Source organism: Melospiza melodia, chromosome 2 (genome assembly GCF_035770615.1).
Source record: "Melospiza melodia melodia isolate bMelMel2 chromosome 2, bMelMel2.pri, whole genome shotgun sequence".
NCBI classification, from domain to species: domain Eukaryota; kingdom Metazoa; phylum Chordata; class Aves; order Passeriformes; family Passerellidae; genus Melospiza; species Melospiza melodia.
In genome coordinates, this window is record NC_086195.1 from 27,587,207 (window position 1) to 27,610,788 (window position 23,582).

The 23,582-nt window shown below is 40.1% G+C and overlaps 1 protein-coding gene across 5 annotated transcripts in view; it reads right to left on the reverse strand.

The window, feature by feature from the left end:
* The window catches only part of SH2D1B (SH2 domain containing 1B), a 74,945-nt gene that overhangs the window by 39,680 nt on the left and 11,683 nt on the right, over positions 1–23,582 (reverse strand). The gene's annotated exons all lie outside the window — the stretch shown is intronic.

Consider the following 23,582-nt stretch of genomic DNA (forward strand, 5'->3'; position numbering starts at 1 on the left):
CACACTTGAGTGACAGCCATTATGCACAAGACCAGGGGCTGAATACTCTCATAGTCTTGTCACGTTCCCAGTGCTTTTTGTCTTACAGGTTTTTTTCCTCATACTTTCAAGCAGTTCAAAATCATTTATTTGGCATTTTTTATTGTAACAGCTGCTTATTCCTGGTGTTATTTAATAGGATTAGGGGGATGCAGAAGGCGGGGATGTGCTGGCTCTGTAATACTTTGGGAGATTAAATGTTTCCTTTGTAACATTTTAAAGTTTTGTTTCATTTTGTGCCAATTTACAATGGAATGATTTTTCCCTCTCCCCTCCTTCCCCACTTCCTCCTCTGTTTGAAGAGTGGTGTGTCACCTTGAAAAACAGCATGTGAAATCAAGATGAGAGGGGTGGGAGAGAAAAGCCTTCAGCAGACAGCAGCAGATCTGTAGTCCTGTGAGAATCAAAACTGTAATTTTGAAAAGCACAGGATTAACTATAATCTGAGATTTCAGGAGACAAGTAATGAAACTGCATGCTCTTCTACATTCTTGTTAAAAGTAGTTTTCTCCTTAGAAAGAGAGCGACATAAAATATCGCATAAAATAGGCAGGATTTATCATTGCATCTCAGAAGCAATTTCAAAAGGAACCTGATACATTTGCTAGAATTTTGCTGTTTATATAGATACTTCCCCTTTTTTCTATAAATAAGTATTTTCTAACAAGCGGAGTGGTGAGTGCCCAGTAGTTAATTAGAAGTATACAGCACAGAGGCCACGGATGTGTCTCCACAGCCTTCTATAGAAATTAAGATATAGTACCTAAAAATCCGATTTCAGCCTTGCTGATTTTCCTGTCTCTGAATGCAACGTGAACAATGGCAGATATAAGATATTGTTCTAGGTAAGGACTAATAATGCTGTAATGGACACCTCTGGAAGCCTTTGTCCCTTCCATGAGCAGAGCATTTGGTGAGGAAGAAGGATCAGGGAGTGGAATATTTAAAGAAACAAAAAGGCAAGAGCAGTTAGAATGCCTTCACAAGAGGCATTGCTTACTTTAATTTTGTCTCAGCTGCTTTCAGATGCAAGGCAGAGTACATTAAGTGAGGAGAGTGGCCAGGCTGCAGTTGGCTTTCACCCTGACTAGCAACTTAAACAGCCTTGGCCTCCCATGCATGAGTCTCTCTTGTCACATCTAACTGCTCACACATGACACAAGTCAGGGCTAGCAGGAAGCAACCTTATTCCCATGCTGCAGACACATGCCAAGAGGTCTAAAGGAAATAAAACGAGATCTCTAGGGCTTGGTAAGAGGAGTTACAGATCCAGGTTGTGGTCAAGGAGGCTTAACTCTTTACTCTCTAAGTCACTCACTGTTAATTCACACATGGATTGTAAGAGAAAAAAAAGCACCCCAGCTCTCAGTTATATGAGTTGCTTTACATTTAAGCTTTAAATTTATCCTTAGACTTTCCTGAATCCTGTCTCTTTCACCCTTCTTTCCTACCCTGCTCTCTCTGCCATTTCACCTTTCCTACCAAATCTGCATTCTGCTGGATTTTAACTCCTACTTTTCCCTGTGATTTTGATCTGCACATGGGGAAAGTTAATGTTCAAAACCAGCAACTAGTAATATGTTAAAGCTGCTAAAATGAGCTTGAATTGTGCAAGTAGACAGGTAAGAAATCTGCCTTGTATCTGTTTACTCCTTCCACAGCAGATTGGTCAGTTTGCTATAGGTAGGAAGATGTTCAGCATAATTCTAAAGCCCAGATTTCCATCCATCCTCCTCCACTAATCTTCATGAGCATCTGGCTTGAAGGAGCCATTATATCCCAAATTCATCTCGCTCAACCTCTCTATTATGCCCTTTCATTAACATCTGTGATGTGACTGAAGCATTCAGGGTTTCTTTTGTAACCTGTACCATACCTAGCTACAGACATTGATGATAAATGAAGCACCAGGTTCTATGTGAAACATTATTACACAATACATCAGTTTTATGCCAGAGTTACTGATGTTTTCATGGTCTCTCTATTCAGAAAAATGGGCCTGTACTCACAGGGGCTTCATAATTTGAATAGCAAGCATCTTTTAGATTGACAAAGTAATTTATAAAACCTGCATTGTGACTCAAGGCTAGTTATGTAAATCAGTTTTCCTGAAGTGAGAGTTGCTGTTGCTTCCCGTTGATGAGTGTGGTCTGCAAGATCTCTGGAGAAACTCCTAATCCTTACCAGTATCCTGAAAATAACATTATGCTAATGAAGGCCATTTTTCCCTTGTAATCCTACCCAATTAAATTTGAGCAATGGCTTTTTGCATATGGACATATGTAACTTGATTTCCTCAGCAATTACTTTTGCATGCTATAATCAGTGTAAGATCCCACAACTTCCAAGGCACAACACCTGCAACAGCTGCTCTGAGTCATGACAAAATGCGTGTTTCCTACTTTGTCCCAATGTAATCTGAAAAATAAAGGTTGAGATAAAGCAAAGAGTCTTCAACAAAGTATTTCTGAACCCTCTTGAGAAACCCGAGTTCAGCTGATAGACCCTTTGTTAAGCTGAAGAAAATAAGTCAAATAAAACTGAGTAACTGCTGATTTTTTTTTCTACCCCCTAAAATATGTTTTAAAATAGCTCTTAAATGTATCTCCCAGGTGTAAATCAAGGAAAATTTGATTTAATGCACAGAGATGACCAGTTGCCAGCAATGCCAGATTTGATTAATTACCTCAAAGTCATCATTGCTCCAATTCTTCCTACAGGTTCCTTCTTTTTTTGCTGTATTTGTCACATTTCCTGTCCCGTTGCTTTGCCAAAATCCTGATGATCTGAACCAAGAGACACCCCAGCAATGTTAGGGCAGGACATGGTGTTGTGCTCTCACTTGTTGGCCTTGTTACCCAAGTGCAAAGCAAGGACACTATTAAAGTTTGGTCTTAAAACTTCAGTGTGACAAAGCTGCTCTGCAGTGTTTCTTTAATCTGAAAACAGGGAAACTGGAAGACAGTCCTAGCAGTTTATCATTATAAACCACATAACCCTAAACTGGTAACAATACATTGTCTCAAGTTTCTCTGTGGCTCAGGTTTCTTCTGTTATTCTGATATTCGACTAAGATGTGAAACAGTATTTCAAGACAGTGTTAGAAAAATGGTTGAAAAGTTCTAAATTCATATCAAATCCTAAAATATCCAAGTGGGAATGTATTCTATTGACTGCTGATGCTGGAAATAAGGGAACAAATTCCCTTTTCGTGTGAGGCTAAGCAGAATGGATCTGAATCACCTTTTCCTTCCTGCCACTGAAGCAGTGAGGGTCTTACCAGAAACTACAAAACTCAACTCGCTTCCCTCTGAGCCTGTTGCAGTCTCTGGTTTATTCATGGGAGGCAGGAATTTTCCATATTTTAAGATTTTACTGTGTTCCCATGAAACATTCTGTTTTGATCTCCTTTTATATTCAAAAGGAAGAAAGATGAGCTTTCAAAAGGCTTACTTTATCAGAAGATATTATCTAAGAAAAGCAGCTGTAAGATTTAAATAACTTCAAGTGGCCATTTAGAGATCTGCAAAGAATTCAGTCTTTTCACATTATTTAACTACTGTAGGACGCATTTAAACAGTCATGAGAGACTAGAAAATGTATTTCTAAATTAATGAGAAAGTTATTAGGAAAATATCTAGTAGGTTGATGGAGATAACTTACTAGATTTATTTTTGTGCTTCAGGTAGAGCTAATTAGCACTTTCTAATGCAACACTATTTCACAGCATTTGCATTCTAAGTGCTGGAGAGGGAAAAACTCAGATGAACAGATTTGGAAATGAGTGTATTGAAACTTTAGGAAATGTTTAAACATGAGGGGAATAAGAGGTATCATTTATAGGCTAGGTAGCTATGCTGCTGAAGAAGACAAAGGTAAGTAAAAGGTACTTCAGCTTAGTGCTTTCCTAAAAGAAGATCACTTGAAAATGGATTAATAGATATTGCCTATGATCTGCATGAGGCCCAAATCTTTATTTAGTATCAGGCCAGAAGACAAAGAACTTACCTGTTATCACTTCATTTTTAGTTCTACCTACTATGTATCTGACACTCTGCAACGATAGATAAATAAAGTTCCTCCTCTAGGATCCTTTCTGCACTCAAAGAAAGGAGACTTCTGGGCAGAAAAGGCAATAAATTGTAACAATGACAATATCTTACATAAATATTCTAGCAGTTATGCCTGTAAACTGCTGAATTATTCTGGGAGCCTGACAGTGAGAACATATACACATATACATGTAAGCATATATCCAAAGATACATTAGTCCAGAACACTAAGTACAAAGTAGTTACATGGGTAGTTTGTGCAATATTTGGAATATACAAAAGATTTGTCCTTTATTCCTATTTTCATGTTTTGTAGATATTTTTGGTGAGCGATGTAATACTGATAGTTACATCTAATTTTTGAGACAGCATTAGTCTTTCTGGCATCCCAGGAACTTTAACATCTTTGCCTAAAATATACACATAATAACTTAATTACAAGAAAATCTAACTCCAGTCTTTTAATATGTACATTTACCAATGCAACTATAAAGTAATGCATGAAATACCTGCAGATTTCCTTCATGTTCTTTCCAGCTTTGAGGGAAATAATCTGCCAGATGACATTTACAGCCACCAAAAGATTCTTTATTATATATGAATATGAAGAAGACTGAGTACCAAGAGTGAAAAATAAATGACCCTGAACTAAAAAAAAATTATTATTGTCTCCTCCTATTCTTCCTGCAGCTTGTCAGAAAAGTTAAAGGCACAGTCCATTTTCTTTGAAAAACACTGGCTTAGCACAGCATGCAAGTAGCATAAGCCTTGCTTGTTTTTTTTCTTGAGAGCTTTAACATTGAATTTTCTGTAGCAACTTGCAAGCCAGTCTCAGAGCCAACAGAGTATTTCAGCTGCCTGGAATAAAAGCAAATGCCAAGTCTTATGAATGTAAAGGGACTTTATTTCAAAAGTTGATTAGAAGTTCCTTAGAAGTTTTTTGTATATTTCATGGGGTTTATTCTTTGGCCTGAAGAAAAAATAAATTGTCTTTCCCTGTAAGTGCTTTAATGCAAATTATATTAACAAGCCACCAATAATTCTTCTTTCCAATAAAAATAATGAAATCCTAAGATGAGCACCTCAAGCAAATATTGTTTGCATGCTGTACTGACCACCCAGCTGATCCAATGGGCACTTCTCACAGCAGTATATTTTTTAGACTTACCATTCATGTCAAGTACTAGTTGGCTGCTGGCTTTCAGTATGCCTTCATTCATTAACACTGTAGATTAGATGCTGGGTTTTTTCATTGGACTTTAAACCATATTTACTGACCTCTATGAAAGTGTCGGTGCTCTTAGGGACAGCTAAAAACCCAAGAAAGTTGCTCAGTGGTCATGGACCAACCCCAAACTTACTCTCAGATTGTGTGGTACTTAGTTACCAGATGTGGCTAAACCATGACAATATTGGTAGGCAGGAATTACTGAACACCACCAATCACCGCTTTTCCCTCCCCCTTCTGCTAAGATAATGTGTTGGTTTTCACTAGCACCAGAAATGGCTACCAGCTCGGGTAATTCCTGTTAGTTTTATATCAGCCAGCATTTGTAAAAGCAGTCAAGAATCTGCATATTTAGCTGACCTGTGGAGTCTTGACACAGACTTTACTCCATGTGACTGTTTTTCAAGCAGGTTTGCTCTTGGATGGCCTCAGCCTCTTGACCAGAAGCCGTGACAGCCTCCACATAGTGCACAGCATGCAGGAGGAAAACAGCTAACAGACCAAGAGACAGTTCCTATGGACGTCTAGGTAAAACAGCCTTGTGTTGCTGGCATGAACAAACTGCTGGAAAGAGAGATCAGCATTTCACTGCACTGTGTTTTGTGTGTGTAAAACAGTGGAGGAGGTAGCCCAGATGCCCCATCCCTGTAAGCGCCCGCAGCCAGGTGGGATGAGGCTCTGAGCAATCTGGTCCAGTTGAAGATGTCCCTGATTACTGCAAGGGGGTTGGATTAGCTGACCTTTAAACACAATTCTTTCCAACCCAAATGACTCTATAATTCTACAATTCAGGACAGGAAGATTTAAAAAAAAATCCAGGTGCCACAAAAATGTAAGTAAATATGAAGAAAATATTAACGTTGCTTTTCAGTCCAAGAAAGCTTCCCCAAAACATTAATAACTTTTAGTCCATAACCTTTAGTCCATAACACAAAAACTTTGAAGTAAAATTATTTTGCACCAAAATTGAAAATGTAGGCAAGAATATTGAAATGGGACTTTTCCTTTTGGAGACAGATGATCATCAAAACCAAATATTTTTCACAATCCTTTTCAATATATGTCATTCTCCAATTTGCAGTAGTTTTGCCAGAAGTGAGATAAAAACAAACCCCAAACCCATAGACATACCTGTCTGGCTTCTAAGCTAATTTTTGTTTTAAGGAAGGTTTTTAAGCTACTTGTGTGTTGAAGTAGCTTCCAAAAACTAGATGTTCAAAAAAGTAAGGATTTGTGCATACTGAGTAGCAGTCCAGGTTTTCAATTATTCTTTGAACAGCCTTGCATGAAGAGGAATAAAAGAAAACACTGGAGGAAACTGGTTGTGTTACCTACTTATATTCCCAGTTACAAGACAGCTATTTCTTGCAAAGCAAAAAGGGAGCAGAGTAGATAAACCATTTCCTTCTGTCACAGAAATTCCAAACTTTGTCACTACTTGAGGAATGGATTTGTGCAAACCCTAGGATTTAGGTGGGCTTTTAGTATTCATGGGATTTGTATGCATCCCCCATCCCATTTGTATGTATCTGTGGGCTTCAGACAAACTCTAGCAGCAAGCCCAAGGGTTTTCCAAATGCAGCAGCATTTCAGGTTCACTTAGCAATAAAAGCAAGTTTGCTCTTTGTGCTCCCTGTTACAGCAGCACAGTAACGAGGCAAGTGCTAGAGCCAAGAAGAGCAGAGCTGGAATGGAGCTACAAAGAACATACAGAACTATTTTAAGAATATTTAAGTCCTGTGTTACCAGTACTGACCAAATTATGAGCTATCATAATGGCTGAGTTCTTCTTAATATATACTACCTACCCTGAATTCAATATTTAGTATTTTCCATCCCACCATTCCTGAATTCAAAACAGCTCACTGCGGGGGCAAATTGTTTGCTCTGCTGTACCCTCCTCTAGCCATTTGGGGTAACCTGTCACCAGACCTCCTAGAGCCTGCTCTCTTTACCACAAGCCAGTTTACTCCTTCATTACAAACATTGAAAATAAAAGTGTGGGTGAAGCAGGATTTGCTTATTCTCAGAATCCAAGTAGTGAAGGACTTGTGATTTGGATCCATTTTTTAGCCTAGAATTGCCATTATAACCCTCCTCTGTATAGTTCTCGCTGGTATTTGCTCCAGCAGTTAGTTTATGAACCCACCAAGCAACATCCAACATCTTTTGTGTAGCTGCTGCTAAATGAGTTTGATCTGGATTTACTTAGAGCATTTTCTTCCTGACCTTCAGAAGGGAGCTGATTTCTCACTATCTTCCTTGACCTAAATTACTCAGGAATTAAAAGGAGAAACACTAAGGTCCAGGACACCGGCTCAGAGATATTAATATGGAGTCTGGAACCCTGCTGCCAAGACCCTCCCAAGGAAATTAATTTTCCAGGACACCACGTCTTCAGCCACACACTGCTTTCACTATCAAAAGGACAGCTCACCTACTACTACAAGAAGTCTGCACAGTATAGTCATCTACCCTTTGATTTGTGCATGAAAATTAAATATAGGCTTTAGCTTCACTTACTTCTTATGTAGCTGAAATAGGGGATGGGAGTAGGGGACGGAATTAAGATCTAAAGAGGGTTTAGTGAATTGTACTGGATTGAATTGCAAAGGTTCAAGTGGGCTTATCAGTCAGTCAGGCAAGGGACCTGAGGAAAGGATAATTCACTGTGCAGCAGTGGTGCTAACAAGGGCTGCCTATCATGAAAGGTCAGTAACCTTTTGTCATACCTTTGTCATTCATCTTCTAAACCACTGTCTAATTCCTCTAATTTGCCTAGTTGTGTTCAGCAATCCCTTTGTGCTTTCTGAGATAGTTCTTGCCCACAGAGAGCCCCAGAGTTTTTCTCTGGGAACTAAATGCTGCACACGTTACTTAATGTCCCCTTAAAGGCATTTTCCATTAGGGGGGCCTCAGGCTTGTTGAGATTTATTAGCATGCAGAGGTGGGCAGCATCTTGAGCAGTGGAGAGGCAGCAGACACCAGCTGACTGAAGTCCTCAGCAAGTCACTTCACATCTCATAGGTACTAACCACCTACTCTACCTGCTTGCTGCAGTAAGGGATGGAAATGTTCCAGCCCATGAGGATCAGGATTCAACCTATCTAAAGCATCAACAGAAAATTTTCCCTTTCTTCCTCCACTCACCTTCCTTTCCTTATGAATTCACCACAGTTCTCCCTTCCTACATCTCTTCATGTCTCATTTCAACAGTGATAAAAAACCTTTATTGCCTTTTGCTTTAGGATCTTCTTTTTCAATAAAAGTGTGCCCTTTCATTCACATGTCTTCAGTTCTATTATTTGTATGGCTATATCTCTTTTGTTGTCCTAATTACTGCTCCTTGCCACATAATTTTCCATTTCCCTTACATATATGCATTACTTTCGTTTCATAGCTTTCTGTCTCTGCAGTCTTTGTTCCATTTAGTGTTCTCATTTTCTTCTGTAGACCCACACAAAGTTGTTTTGATAATAAGCTCATAAGAACATGTTACACTGTGGTGACACATTAGTCTGACTAGTCATAGCTACAATACACTTTGTCCTTCGAAGGAGTCCAAGGTTTCAAATAGTTTTGACCCCAAAGGGAACAAAAAGTCAGCCATTTAAAATTACTTTCTGAAAACTACGTACTATATATCCACAATTTTTAAGGGAAGAAATATATGGTGACCTGGTTTGAATCAGGAGATTCAAGAAGGTATTCAAGAAATACTTGCTCAAGCAAGTACAAAATGAAACATCATAACAATTTTAATGAAAATTTTAGATCTCATTTAAGGTGACATTTTGGAGGAAAACTCATACAGTGAATGTTACCACCTCCAATCGTGAGCTTTCTAGATGAGCTACTCAAACAGAAAAGGGTGCATATGGCCATTTTTATAGTCATTGGGTAAATTTAAATTGGCTAATTGTTGAAAGCGAAGGGAGACGACCCATCTTTGTTGATCAGCATCGAACTCCAGATTTATTGATCCAAAAGGCATGTTTTTATAACCGTGTTAATTAAGATCAAACATATTGAAAAACTCGAGCTCACGATAGGCTACAGAGCAAACTCTAACCCCTCCCTTTGTTTTCAATACCTGTGGTTTGTTTATTGAAACCAAGATTTGTGTTCTCACCCTGATATGAAGGGTTCTCAAAACCTCCATGTCTGTTCCCAAAGCAGCCAAGGACAGAATGTTTACCTGTTATGAGAAGACGGTCTGAGAATCCTGCTGTTTATAAAAATGTGCCTGAGAACCTAGTTATTTACAGAAACAGGCTTGGGAACTGCTGCTTTACAGCTGCCTTTTATTTTTCCATCAGGCCTCTTTCTTTAAGCCATGTCTGAGCAAAAGTCTCCAACAGCTAATGCCGAGTTTGACGCCACAAGAGAATGGCTTTATCTCGGGTACACACATCTGTGAAGGTCATTGATGCTAGACATGAGATGCAAATGGCACCACAGACTCACCTCCGGCAGAGCCCTGCTGTGTCCCCTGCACACCCGTGCTTCCACGTGCCCTGGGCTGGGCTCACCAGGGCTGTGCCACCTCAGGCCCCATGGGAAGGCCAAGCTGTCCCCACAGAGCACACACAAGGCAAAATCAGGGCTGTGTCCCCACAGTGGCTCAGGAGGAGGTGGCAGTGTTGAATGCTCAGTGGTTTATATGGGCTAAGTAAGGTGCCAGTGCTGATGCAAGCCCTGGGCAGGCACTGGGGACCTGCCCCCCACGCTGCCAGTGATCAGCCATTAGATCAGTTATGAACTCCAGATGCAGGATTTCATCTCTGACTTGCTTCCTTGGGCACCCACTGTTCTGCCTCCTACCTTTGTGCCTGAATAGAGAGTGCAGCAAGTCTTCCACAAATTTAATGTGTTCATGTGCAACTGGGAATTCCTTGAGATAGGGCTTTTTTATCTAGACGTCTTTGGCTCTAGATACAAAGGAAAATATCCACCCAAGCGTTAGAATTACTATTAAAAAAATAAGCAACATCAAAACCTAGACAATACATAAGGTCTCACTATCCTACTTGTTCCCCAAACTTCCCAGGAGTAGATTACAACAAAAGAAAAGTAATTCCTAGAAAAAGTTTAAGTTTTAAGACAAAATTTTAAGTTTTGCGAGCCATTGGAATGGAACAAATGAGAAATACACAGCTAGAACCCTTTTGTATTTCTGTTTAGCCTTACTTTGTTGGAGTGCTAAGTCTTACAGGCAAAAATCTTTCCCTGTAGTTTAAGACCAAACCCTTGAATTTTACAGAAGAGAAGTGTCATGAAGTAGATTATTTCACTGCTGTTCCTGAAACATCATCTTTGCTGCAAGATCTACCTGAGCTTCAAACCTGAAGAAAGAGATACACCGTAAAAAAGCCTACAAAAAATGTGCCTTTTTATTTTACTTACACACATTTTTTAGGATAATGAAACAGTTTTAAAAATTGACCTATATTATTCATTTTTTCTAGTCAATATGCAAAGATTCAAGAGCTGCACTATTCATTGTAAAAAAATTATAGATCACAAAATCTTCTATCCAATCTGGAGATCAGTTTCTGGTCTTACACATATTTTGTTGTCAAATATTAAATTCTTTTAGCTGTGGAAATTGCCACCAATTGTCCATGTGGTTTTCTTAACTAGAAAAATCAGTTACTAACACCAAATTATTTAGTGCAGAAAAAAGAAGCAACAAAGTCTTCTTTCAGTTCACTTGCTGAGTGAACAAGAATCTACAATGAAGTCTTACAATAAAATAAGAAAGTGGCCTAAATTAAGCATAGAGAAAATGATGCTTTTTTCCGGGCAGGTTTTGCCTGATAACTGCGACAAACTTAGAAAGTTTTCAGACTGGTGTATCTCCACACTTCTCCACTCTTGTATGAAAAACAGAGGGTATGTGATAGTCAAAACCAGGTATAAATAAATAATTGTATAAGAGCTGTTCCATCGTAAGTTATTCAGTATTTTTGAACATATTTCCCTTCACAATGAAATCAAAAGAGCTAGTACTTTCCTCAGCTTGATGCATTTTCATGCTAGATGAAGGTATTTAGGCCCTAGTCCCTCACTGATGCATGACTGCTGGGCACATTACATGAGAGGAGTCTCCTTTTCCCCTGTGCCCTGATCCCAAAGACCTTGCTGTCCCTCTGCAGCTGTCACCTCTGTACTTTGTTGTTTTCTACTACACACAGTTACCAGGCCTATGGTACTTATGTGTACTAGAGGGTTTTGGAGAGGATAGTGGAGATTATTGGCACTCAAAAAACTGCCATAAAAACATTGGGATAGTATTCTTGTCCAAACTTTTAGAACCTGGTGCGCCACAAACAACAATTTCTGCTGCCTATTCTGTAGGGAAGCTCTGCTTGGGTGTCCTGTGCTCCCTCTCCCGGATTGCCTTAGGCACTACTGTTTGCAAACAAGCATTAGCTGGCATTTTCTTGTTCAGAAAGAGACCACCAAATGCTCTCCGTGGCAATGAAAGAAATAATTTGCTATGACACATCTCAAGCCTGTATTCAAAGTGTCACATTTAAATATGTGTAAGGTGCCAGAAGTGTCATTTGGTATAAGCCTATGATGCATAAAAGTCTTACATATTTCTTTTTGCTCATTTTTGTTAATATCTTGGAGCAATGTAAGGCAGTAGCTTGATCCAAGTCTTACATTCCTCTGATGTTAGGAAGAATGTGTTCAGAAGAGTTGAATGGTTCAGTGGCTTACTTGTCCTTTTCCCTCCTAGGAAATGATATGCTACTATGGTTCCAGATATGTTTTTTTATTCAGTTCAGAGGTAATGGACACAAGCAGGTAAAAAGATCCTTTCCCCTCTCTGTAATCATCTGCACTAAACTAAACACACCAAATTGTTCAGCTTCTGGAAAACAAGGTAAGAAAAAATCAGCCGATTAATGGATGAAAAAAAAAAAAAACAAACTAAAACCAGCTCCAAGCTGGTAGCTTGGAAGATCTGAAGAACACTTTTGTGGTTTTTTCACCAAACAGAATAACTACTTCTAAGATTCTGTCTCCCTTGTTAATATTCTGACTTTATTAAATCTGTTCATATCTACTAGATTGTACAAAACTTAGAAATGCAGAATGCTCAGAGTCTTCAAATTTCTAACTGCAACAGTTTCTGGATCTATAATTTTAGAACTTACTGATGGCTGGGAAGGGGTGGCCCAAGACAAGAGCTGTACCCTAGACTCCAGTGAATAAGCTGTGTACTTGCAAATGTACTGTTCCAGTAGGAAATGATGCTATAATTTCTATGAAATGGATGTAGATGAGGGAGAAAAAGCACAAACAGAGCAAAAATTAGTTAAGTGCTAATACAAAGCCTCACAAATTAGGGCTTCACTTAGAAATTGAATATGATCATATGAAAACATATTTTTCTATCAGTGACCTCTGGAACATCTCAGCACTAAGTGGTGCTGGTGTACAACAAAAGAGGGAGCCTCGTGCTTCTGTAATAAAGGAAGCAAAGCCATGCTCCCTCTTCATATATCATCAAGCAGTAACAGGATGGAAAGGTTACAGCATCTGAGACACAGATATCTGTGCAGGTCTAATAGTTCCTGCCAGAGCTCCCTTAAGGCAAACTTTAATTAACTAACTTGAGATTCTGAATGGTGCAACTTCATGCCCAATCTAACACTGAAAAAGAGGCCCTGATGATGGAGCACTAGTCAGTGATGAGGAAACAAGACTAAATATAGAGTTAGCCCTCCCTAGCAGAGAGGGGCAGGTCAGGCTGACTGAGATCCAGAGGAACAAAAAGTGCATTTCATTTTAAGATGGTTTCTCAGGTGAACACAGCACGGTCTGCCTAGGAGCTGACAGCAACAGGACCTTCATAATGCACTCCCATGCACAACAAACCATGACAGTGTCAAGTGCATACAGGTTGTGGAATGTTCCAAGCATGGACACATAAAGCTGTCAGGTGAGGTTGTCACAAATCATTCAGCTCTCAGCTAGCAAGCTGAGGGGAGTTGGCACTGGAAAGAGAGATCTGTGGCAGCTCAACATGCTTTTCTAAGCTGGTACTGAAAGCAACTGCCATGACAATAAGGATTAGGCAGGCAGCTGATATTTTTGGCATGCATATCTATGCATATCAAGGGTGCTAACGAGGCCCCTTCTTTGCCGGGACTGCTGAGGTTCAGAACAGACCATGTACAAATACACCCTCTTCTCTATCAGCACCATTAGGAAGGGGAATTAATAGTTAAAATATCTTGCTAGTGACAATCAAAATCCACATTAAAGTCTGCATTCAGAAAGCCACCAACAATTTCTCTGAGGAGAAGGAAAAGAAAAAAAAATGGCTTTGTATACAAATGGTTCATTTTCTTCTGCATCAGTAGATGGTGCTCTTCATATTCTCTCAGAGGTTATTTCTAAGCACAGTGCTTTTATGCCTGTGGCTGAAATCTCTAAGTGCTTTTTCCACACAGCCTTCTTCATCTCCTTAAATTGCCAGATCTTCTTCCCTCTAAGGTGGCTGACAATAATCATATTAGTGCTCAATGGGTTCAGTCAGGAACTTTAGGATTATCTGTCATGGTAAATAACCAAAGGAGGGAACATGTGGGATTTCTGTGCCTTTCTGGAAGGCTACCATTTGGTAAATACTAATGGGATCCTTCTTTTCTAAGTGCTTCTGAAGGCACCTCGCCATGCTTCTGTCCATGGCTGTCCTGAACAGCAGAGTTACACCACCTCTCACAAGTGCTTGTGGGTGCACAGTGTTTACAGCCAGCGTATAAATTTAACACATTGGAGACACATGAAAACCACCCTGCACACTTCTGTAACACCACTTACTCCTATCAGGCTTCTCAGAATCATAAACACTGCAAACAGTCACATTCAGATAAAATTTCCAAGTGCAGAATGAGAGAGGACGCATCCTATGAAAGCAGCACAAACACCATCCCATTTTCTGATACCCAAAACAGAGACCTGCATGATCTATCCAGCAGCAAAACCAGCTGTCCTCATCTCCACAGGCAGGCACAAATGTCCTTTCCATACTCTGGAAATGGAGCATCTGGGCATTTGTTCCACTGTATTCACTGTAACTCAGGCAGGTGATGGAATATCATGTGGGCTGTAAATGGGCTCAGAGGCATGACAAAAGAGAATCAATTTCTGGAATAGGAAGAAAATAACTCCATATATACATACACATAAATCAAGCACTTGCATGAAAGTGCTATAAATGATGCACTCTGAAAAAGAACTCTGCTGTTTCTCAGTTACCTTTAAAGTCTATAGACTTCTATTCTCTCTTCATGACTTCCTTCTGAGTCTGGCTCTAGAAAATGCTCCAAAGACAATGTGTTGTATGAAATGATGTAAAATTATTAAGAGTTTGGAAAATGCAGCTAGTCCACAATAACAGTGGTAAGACCACAAACCACAAAAAGTGGCACTGACACCACTGAGGTAGCAATACACTGCCGTACTTGTCCATGAGTTTTCCCACCAGAAGGGAAATAAACTAATAAACAACATGAGCCAAAATTTAATCCCCACCCAAAAAAATGTCCAAATCTGAGGGGGGTATCTGTAACCTGTACTGCTGCCCTAATTCCATAGCACACCTGGTCAGGAGGTGTTATTCCTCAGAGGCCTGAGATTGAGTCTTTAAATCTCTGACACTGAAGGTGACCCACAGCAATTAACTTCTCCTCAGCTGCTCCCTTTTTAAACCCAGAAAAGCCCCTGGGATTATTTGTTTGTTTTGTTTTGTTAGGTTTTTTTTTTATTGTTGGTTTTTGTTTGTTTGTTATTCTCTTTTGCCTTTGTTTAGAACCTGCTCTGTGTCCTTGGCAGAGTAGGTGAGGGGAAGAAGGATGCAGTGGCAAGATTCAGCACTCCCTCAGACTTTTTTCACATAAATGGATAAGGTTGGTATCTCCATTACCTATTGCCCCAGACCTGGCACAATCCTTATGTAAGGGGTCAGTTTTGCTCTTGCAGCAGGGCTCCCAAAGATTTCCAGGAGGGTGCTGTCCAAGAGCTCCACCACAGAGCTTAGCACCACCATCTGAGGCTCAATACCTCTGGCTACTTTAATGAAGTGTGGCTCACATCATGGGGCCTTTGTTATCTATCCTTTGTTGAAATCATTAGTCCTGCTCTGTGTTTTCCACCCACACATTTTTCTTTATTTTTTACCTCTTCCTCATCTTGAATCTTGCCCTTCTTTTCCCTGCAGTATTGCCCAGTTGTTCTTTCCAGTAAGACTCGTGATGGAATTCAACCTCTGATGTAACAGTCATTGTTAAACTCAAGTATCCATAACCTGAGGAATTTCCTGGGAGCAAAGGAATTCAGCTTCCAAATGAGCTGCTGAAAAGCATGCACAGAGACTTTGGAACTTGCTGTCTCAGTCTGCTTTTCATTATTTCTTTCTGTGCTAGAATATTTTCATTGAGAAAGTGCTGAATATGGCATGAAGATAAATACAGCTTTGGCACTCAGTGCACTCTGCTTTTTCATTTGTTATTTTAATGAAGCAACACAAACTCCATTATTTTTTCCCAACAGAAGCGATGTATCTGATAGCCCAAAAAATACTTTTCTGCACCTTAAACACCTCTCTCAGAAATGCCACCCTGCTGTGGTAAACTGAATTATGTATCTTGACCTGATGTTTACTGAACATATAAATTGGTTTGTTTTTGCTCCATGCTCTGCGCTCTCTAGATAAGACACACTTTGAACAGAGAAGGGAAGAGGAAATGGTAACAAAGAGTATGAGAATTGACTGGCACTGGGAAGATTCTAGCTCCTACCGAGGGCATGGGACAGGTTCTAAAAGCTAGAAAGATGAGTACAGAGCTGAGAAAGGACCTGAAAGAAAGGAGCTTGACAAGCTCTCCAAATTAAAACAGATGTCTGCTGGTAGGATCTGATGCTCTGGCTGCTCAGCTTAACATCATAAGAAAGTCTTTGCACAGGACAGATGGATGTATTTACCATTTAAAAATCTTCTAATTAAATCTTAGTTAGGGTTAAGCTAGCAGAAAAGTCATTATGCTTGCCAGAAATCACAGGCATTGGGTATAAAGCAACACAGGTATTGATTCCACTCCAGGATAACAAACATCTTCATCTGAGCTGCAGCAAGGCAGCTGCCAATTAATCGGCAGCCTCAGTGTGCTGGTGAGGGAAGGGAAGAATATGGCTGATCTGTACTAACAAAATAACCCTGAAGTGAGATAGGATCTCTTTGACCACTCAAGAAACTAGTCGGCTCTAAGAAATGCCAGTTTCACAGGTGACACCTCACAACCTGGTCAGCATTCTCTAAGTCTAAAACATTTGCTCGCAGTCCCCTCTACCTTCTATTAGGAGACATCAGCAATAGGCTGCGAAAGGCTCATGCATGCTGCCAAGTCTCTGTTCTTTTCCCTATTAAGGTTGTCAGGTCTCTCATCTGAGGTAAGACAAGCTCAGACAACCCAATTGTCTCCCATCACATGCTTCACTGTCATCAGAGCTTTCCTTTGGAAATCAGTGCAAAGGAATTGCACTCCAGCTCTGCTCTACAGCTAGGGAAGCAAGTCATGTCAGGAAAGACAGTGCTCAAAATGTGCCCTTCCCATGGCAAACTGCCAGCTGTTCAGCCCAGGGGGATCCCTCATCCACCACAGGATCAGGATGCTCAAAGCAGCAGGTGTCCCAGCAGAAAAGCAGAGACATAAAAGAATGGTACTCTAAGTACTGTCAGCCACACGTTAGCGAGATGCCTGATAGTGCTCTGCTCCCTCTTTTGCCTCTCCAAAGCTGAAATTTAACCATTTAAATCATCTATATGACATCTTTAAAAACACTATCATCAAAGTGAGAAGTACAGGTAGTATTTCATAATTACTTTGTCAGGCTCTCTACAGCCACAGGGAAACATTGCTGAGTTGATACAGTAAGTCATGTTATAAAACACAAGTCTGTTAGGAAGCACAGGAACTGCCTCACGCCAGGAATTTAGAAGTACTAGCACAATGCCCTTCCTGAAAACCTGCACACATTTATCTATAAATGCATTAAATCTTCAGATTTCTCTAGTGCTAAATTAGACATGAATTAATGCTCTCAGCAAATCATTGGAGACCTGAACTTGCAACTACAGTGATGCTCAAAGGAAATGCAGAGCCAAGACTCTGCATATATACCATAGATCAGTTTGCAAAGAGAAAAAAAGTTACTCCAGTGTGTGAAGGAAACTGTAATTACCTGCACTCAGCAGAAGCCAATCTGCATTCCTCACTGGGTATTACCCTTCCATCATGGCTGTGAACAACCTCACAGAGCTGCTGCTGGGTGAGATGGGCATTCTAATTCAAGGTTGGGTGAATGATCATGCTCTGTATGGTGCACAGTATTTATTGGTTTCACTTTATGAAGAGTTTTGATACGTTTCAAAGACAGACAGTCCTGTAATAATACCAGCTTTTTAAAAGCACCTCAGTACAGATTCTTTTTGGTATGGCTTGTCTCTGGATTTCATTGCCTAAAATAAGCAGGCACATTAAAATACAGAACTCCATTATAGAATAGCAGGGAAGATAATTAGCTTCAAGTCACAGCATTAGCCTAAGAATCATGCACCCAATTATACATTTAACCAGTGACAGAGAAAACTTACTGAAGTCTCAGAGCTTTTTCCTCCCAGTTGAAAATAAGGGAAGCTATCAACAGTTTCTTTAAAAGAACCTCCTTAGCCTCCAGTTATGGAGAAAGAAACTCTGGGTTTTGATGCTAAAATTACATGTTTGTTCCGCAGTTTTATCAGTGCAAACTTTTGATGTATACTGGAAGTTTACAATGGTTAAAAGAAAACCAGTCATGTACATATGGAGAAGAATCCAGCTTTTCTTTTCATGCCAGTTTTGCTATTGGTACTGAGCTGAGCACAACTCCAGCAAAACTAGTGCAAAGCACATTAGAACCTGACATCTCTGTGTGATCCAGTGACCCTCTGTGGACTGTCTGTGCCATGATGTGAAGTCATGATGTGCATGGTTTCAAACACAGAATAAAAGCATTCAGTAGGAGAAAGCTACAAACCAGAATAGTCAGCCTTTACCACTTTTTTTTCTCCCCAAGTAGCTGAAAAATCCAGCCTGTGACTGTTCATCTAAAATGGATGACTGTTTTCAAAACTGACAGAAAATAATTTACACTCCTCTCAATTTTAGTATGGTGCTCTAACTCCTAAAATTTTTTCACTTGAAGTAAAGGGCAGAGCAATGTTTGAAACCGATGCTTTATCCAGATTGCTTGAGTCACAGCAAAGATGAAGAGTTTTAAGCATGGATTTATTTATGTACTGAGAAGAAAATAAAGCTCAGTGCACAAAGATCAAATACTAACACTAACACTATTCTCTTGCTTGTTTCCCTTTGCTTTCAAGCTTCAGGCATGCTGGTACTTTTTTTGTTCCCTCACTGAGGTGTGGGTACAGCATTTTATCCAACTCTTTTTTCCTCTTTATCCCCCTACAGTACTTAAAACCATGCTACCTCTTTATTAGGGAGGTGTAGGAAAGGTTGGAAAATGGCTTGATCTACCTGTCTCCTCTGCTTGAAGGGATTGTCATCAAGTTCCTGAGCTCTACAGAGAAGAACCTTCCTTTCCAGCAGCTGAAGAGCATGGCCTAAGGAGTATTTTATGAACTACATAGCTATGGCACACTTTCTGATAAATGGCAGCCTGTTTTCAAGATGGAAATGCCATCTATTTCTGTAGTGCTAACACAGAGGGACAGCACTGCTGGCTGCTTTGAAGTCATTCAACTCCCATCTCAGCCACAATGTCTTTGCTCCCCCTGACCGTACCTGACATGAACAACTGAACCTACACACACACGTACATCAGTGGTGATGTACAAGGATGAATGTCTTATTTTATGCATCAGTTACCTCAGTATCTGAACAGAAATCTCTAAATAGCAACCAAATCACACAATTGGCTATCACCTTTAAATATTAAGTAATTTTGTTCTTTAGATTATAAAAAGAGAAAATCCAGTCATGCAAATATTTCATCACCCTGGATAGTGCTACAAATTAAACACAGACTAAGCAATCCAGCAAGAATTTGTTGGCGCCAACAACAGCACACAGAGCAACTCTTTCCTAGTCATGAACTATGGAAGGTGGGAGCTACACACACAATAAAGAAGACAGAAAATATTCCTGAGGAGTACATTTGATAAAAGTGAAAAACACCTTTCTTAACCAAACTCAAAATAAGAGTTATGAAGTGTAGGAGTGACGGGGGTCACGCATGGTTGGGACGGACGGAGACGAGATCTCTTTGAAGCCAAGTCGTATAACGTGCAGTTTATTGCAAAGGGCGTGGGTGAAGGGCCCTGCTGGGAGCTGCCAGCCGCAGCTCGGAACAGGCCCGAGAGAAGAGAGGGGTAGAGAGGATAAAAAGTAAGAACGTAAAAGCATAAGAGGGTAAATGGAAAGTAAGTAGGTGAGTGAGTGAGAAAGTAAGAAGAAGAAGAAGAAGAAGAAGTGCAGAAGAGAGCGTGAAAAGAGAGCGAAGTTCCCGTTACAATACAATAAATCATCTTCAGTGTTGAATATTCAGATTCTCATCAACCAATCTACTACAGCATGCATATCCTATAAGATTTCCATACAACCTATAAGAATCACTACATTACCATACTGTGTTACATTTTAAACCCTAAATCTTACTCTTTGGGCCCTATCTGGCAAGCTGCAGGGCCTGCTCTGACCCTTGGACCTGCCTGCTTGCAGATGGTATTGTTTCATCAAGAGGGGATTACCTTCAGCTGGCCACACCATTGTTTTCCCGTTGTTCAGTAACTAAGGGATCTCAAAACTTGCTTTCATTTCAATCTGTCTTATAGTTTCTATATTCTTAAAATCTTTTGCCAGGCAATCATATTTATAAGGCTTTCCTGTTCCATCCTCCCCAACAACGAAGGACAGAACATGAATAAAAAGAACTTTAGTAGCCTAGATTATTAACAAAAAAAAATTGAAGTCATGTGATTATTTTGCTAGTTCAAGGTAGCCACAACAGAGCTTGCTTAGAGCCTATCAGTGTTTTGGCAATGCCAGACTTTTGAAAGAGTCAAACCCAGAAGCTTATTAACCCAGAAGCTTAGTGAAATGAACCATGACATTTCTCTTGGGAAAATTCTCTTTGGAAAATTTTGTCATAGAATCGTGGAATGGTTTGGTTTGGAAGGAACATTAAAGATCATCTAGTTCCAAACTGAAGTCCTCCCTTTGCAGCTGTATCATTTGTGCATGACAGAGTAAGGTCACTCACAATACCTAAAGGGGTCCATGACTGCATTTTTCATCTCTCACACAGAGACAGAAGTTCTGCCTATGCCCTGCCTCCTGCACACAGACACTTTAGTCCAAGACTCTCATGCTCAAAGAAAATTCCTGGAACAATACCTGCTCTGGCTTTTGAGAAATGCCAAAATGTACATGCCAATTTAGGACAGTCACTTCCTAGACTTTCAACATTTTGTGGGACAAGACAACCATTTTCCGTGCACCTGTGTTCTTATTTTCTGTAAATGCTAACAAGCGTCTGACAGTTTAAACTACAAGAGAAGCAGCACACGCTTTGCTGTGCCCAAATGTGCTGCTCAACAGGAAGTAGTAAGAGAACAATATTTTAACAGCCGTGAATGTGGCAAGATGAGCACTTTGATCTGCTTACCAGAAGCTTCTTTAAATAGAGATGCAACTACAACACTGTTAAGCTGAAAGGTTGAGTAGTTAGGTAATTCACTTCAAATTCATTACTCAAATGCATCACTGATCACCTTTTAAGGCTTAGCTTAGCTTCACTGTTTTTATTTCAAATCTTTCTCTTAACCTACACACACATTCATTAGATCTAAGCAGTCATTAAGCTGCACTGCAGCGATACCTTGACTTACTGGTAAATATCTGCGATCCCAGATTAAGTTGAGGCAGGCTCATACATTTTTTCATTTCCTTGTCACTGTTTCTGACTTGTCAGACATGTGCATGATCTGCACTTCCACTTCAGTGGCTCTCCTAGAGCCCCTGTGTCATGAGGGAAATAGGGAAATCTGGATAAAATTCAGGAAGTATTTCAGAGAAATGTAGTTCAAGCGCTTTCACCTGCAATGCCTTGGTAAAGTGAGGTGGGAGCATTCACATATACACCAGAGTCTGACTTCTAACAAGAGCCCTCAACAAAACAGCCTAGACTAGGTCTCCATCAGATTTTAAAGAGCTCAGGGTTTTTCTTGTGCTCAGAAGAACAGGCCAACATGAACCATGCTATGATACAGGCTCCAAAAAGTGGTGGAAGAGACAGTATTCAAATGCAGAGACGGCATTCTGAGTTACAGGAACCCATTACCTGCAATACCAGTCACTCAGTAGAGCACAGGACTTGTTTTGCCCAAAGTAAGGGCTATTTTCATTCAGAATTGTGGCTGGGAACACTTCACTCAAGGTAGAACAAGTTTAACCCATTGGAAAGAGAGGACAAGCTTCTGACATTCTCTTAGCCATGATGAGAAAGTCCACTATGAAGGCTAAGCTGGTTAAGGACACAGTGCAGAGCAGGAGTCAGCTTAATCACTTCAGCAATGAGGACACATGAGGAGCCAGTTTCTCAGCTCAGGCCATAGCGAGGGATCCAGACTGTTCAGGGTGACTCTCCACGAGGCTTCAGGCCACATGCACAGTCTGAGTTTTCTACACTGGGTGCAGCAGAGCCACATGCACATGCCTGTGGTAGTCACAAGGAACTTTTAGAAGAACAAGCTCAGTATTATAGAGTTGCTATCTTGCTCACAAATTCTTCTTGCACTTTGGTCAAAGTTTGTACAGTTGTAAGCTTGCTGCCAAGCACAGAGTGGAGCCTGCTGGCTTCACAAGGATGTCTCACATGAGAAATAGATGCAAGGCCAGGCCTTTAGCTGCCTGGGGGAAAGTATTTGGCCACATTCTTGTATAAGTGTGTCAAGAGGGAACTAAAAAAACCCCTAAAACCAGGTGAATGGATGATAGCACTTTAATAGGAAATTCATTCTTCTTGTGGCTATTGAAAGAAAAATCACTAGCGATTACAGCTCTCTCAGGATATCATGTCTATCTGAACAGAGAATAAAATCTAGTGGAGTCAAGGGAAAAGCCACACTTTATCTCTGCAGGCTTTGAATGAAGTGGCATCTGTTCTATTTTCTCTCTGCTTTCTCACAGGGATTGCTCTGCTATCTCAAAATGTGCAGCACAGAAAACCCCACCCAAAGCTGCACAAGTATGCAGTGTTAGATTTCAATGGAAATTTTTCAGCGCAGAGTTATCAAGATAAGAAATTTGCTCTTTATAGTCCTTGATAATAAGGTTTTGTAGCATTCAGAAAAAAACCACCCAGTGGTTTCCACACAGGAAACCCATGATACTGCTTTTAATAGGAGCCACAATTTCAGGGGCAGTTAATGAGTTAGCATTCTGCTTAACACTGGTTTTAAGTAAAGCGGTGATTAAAGACAGGCTTGTCTACAATGCACAAAGGACCGTGATTAGCTTTTATAATTTTATCATTAAGTACAAAATTCACTGTGAGGGATAGAAGAGCTCTCTGCAGCATTTGAAGCGCACTTGTAAGGCCTGACTCTTTCTGGCAGCTATTTTAAACCAACCTCTCTCCTGTAGCACAGCTGCTCATTTGTGCTCACATTTGTGCTCATTGAGCACCAGGTCTGCACCCGACATTGAAGCAGAATCACATGCTCAGCTTAAAAGAACAGTTCTATTTCTCCAAAATGTTCATGAGACTAGAACCAGAGCAGACTGCACTTCAGCATAAACCCAATTTAAAACATTTGTGCTGTAGTTACTTTGCCCAGAAAATTCTGAAATTTTATTATTAAAAATAGATTTCCATTTCAAACAGAAATATAACTTACATCTTGGAGGAACACCTATTCTTTTCAAGCCTGCTACTACAAAGAGTGTCTCTTACATTCTTTGCAAGGGGATTTCCACTACAACACTTAGCATAGAAAATGACATGATTTTTGAAAGAAAGGTTGCAATTTGAGTAGTAATAGATAAAGTAGGCATTTGAGGCCTGATGGTGTTGTCAGTTGTGCAACTTATTTCACTTTCAGGAAGCCAGAATGAACATGCATTCTGCAGTTTTAGGAAAGCACAACTTACTGGGAACTTCCAAACATTACAAAATGTACT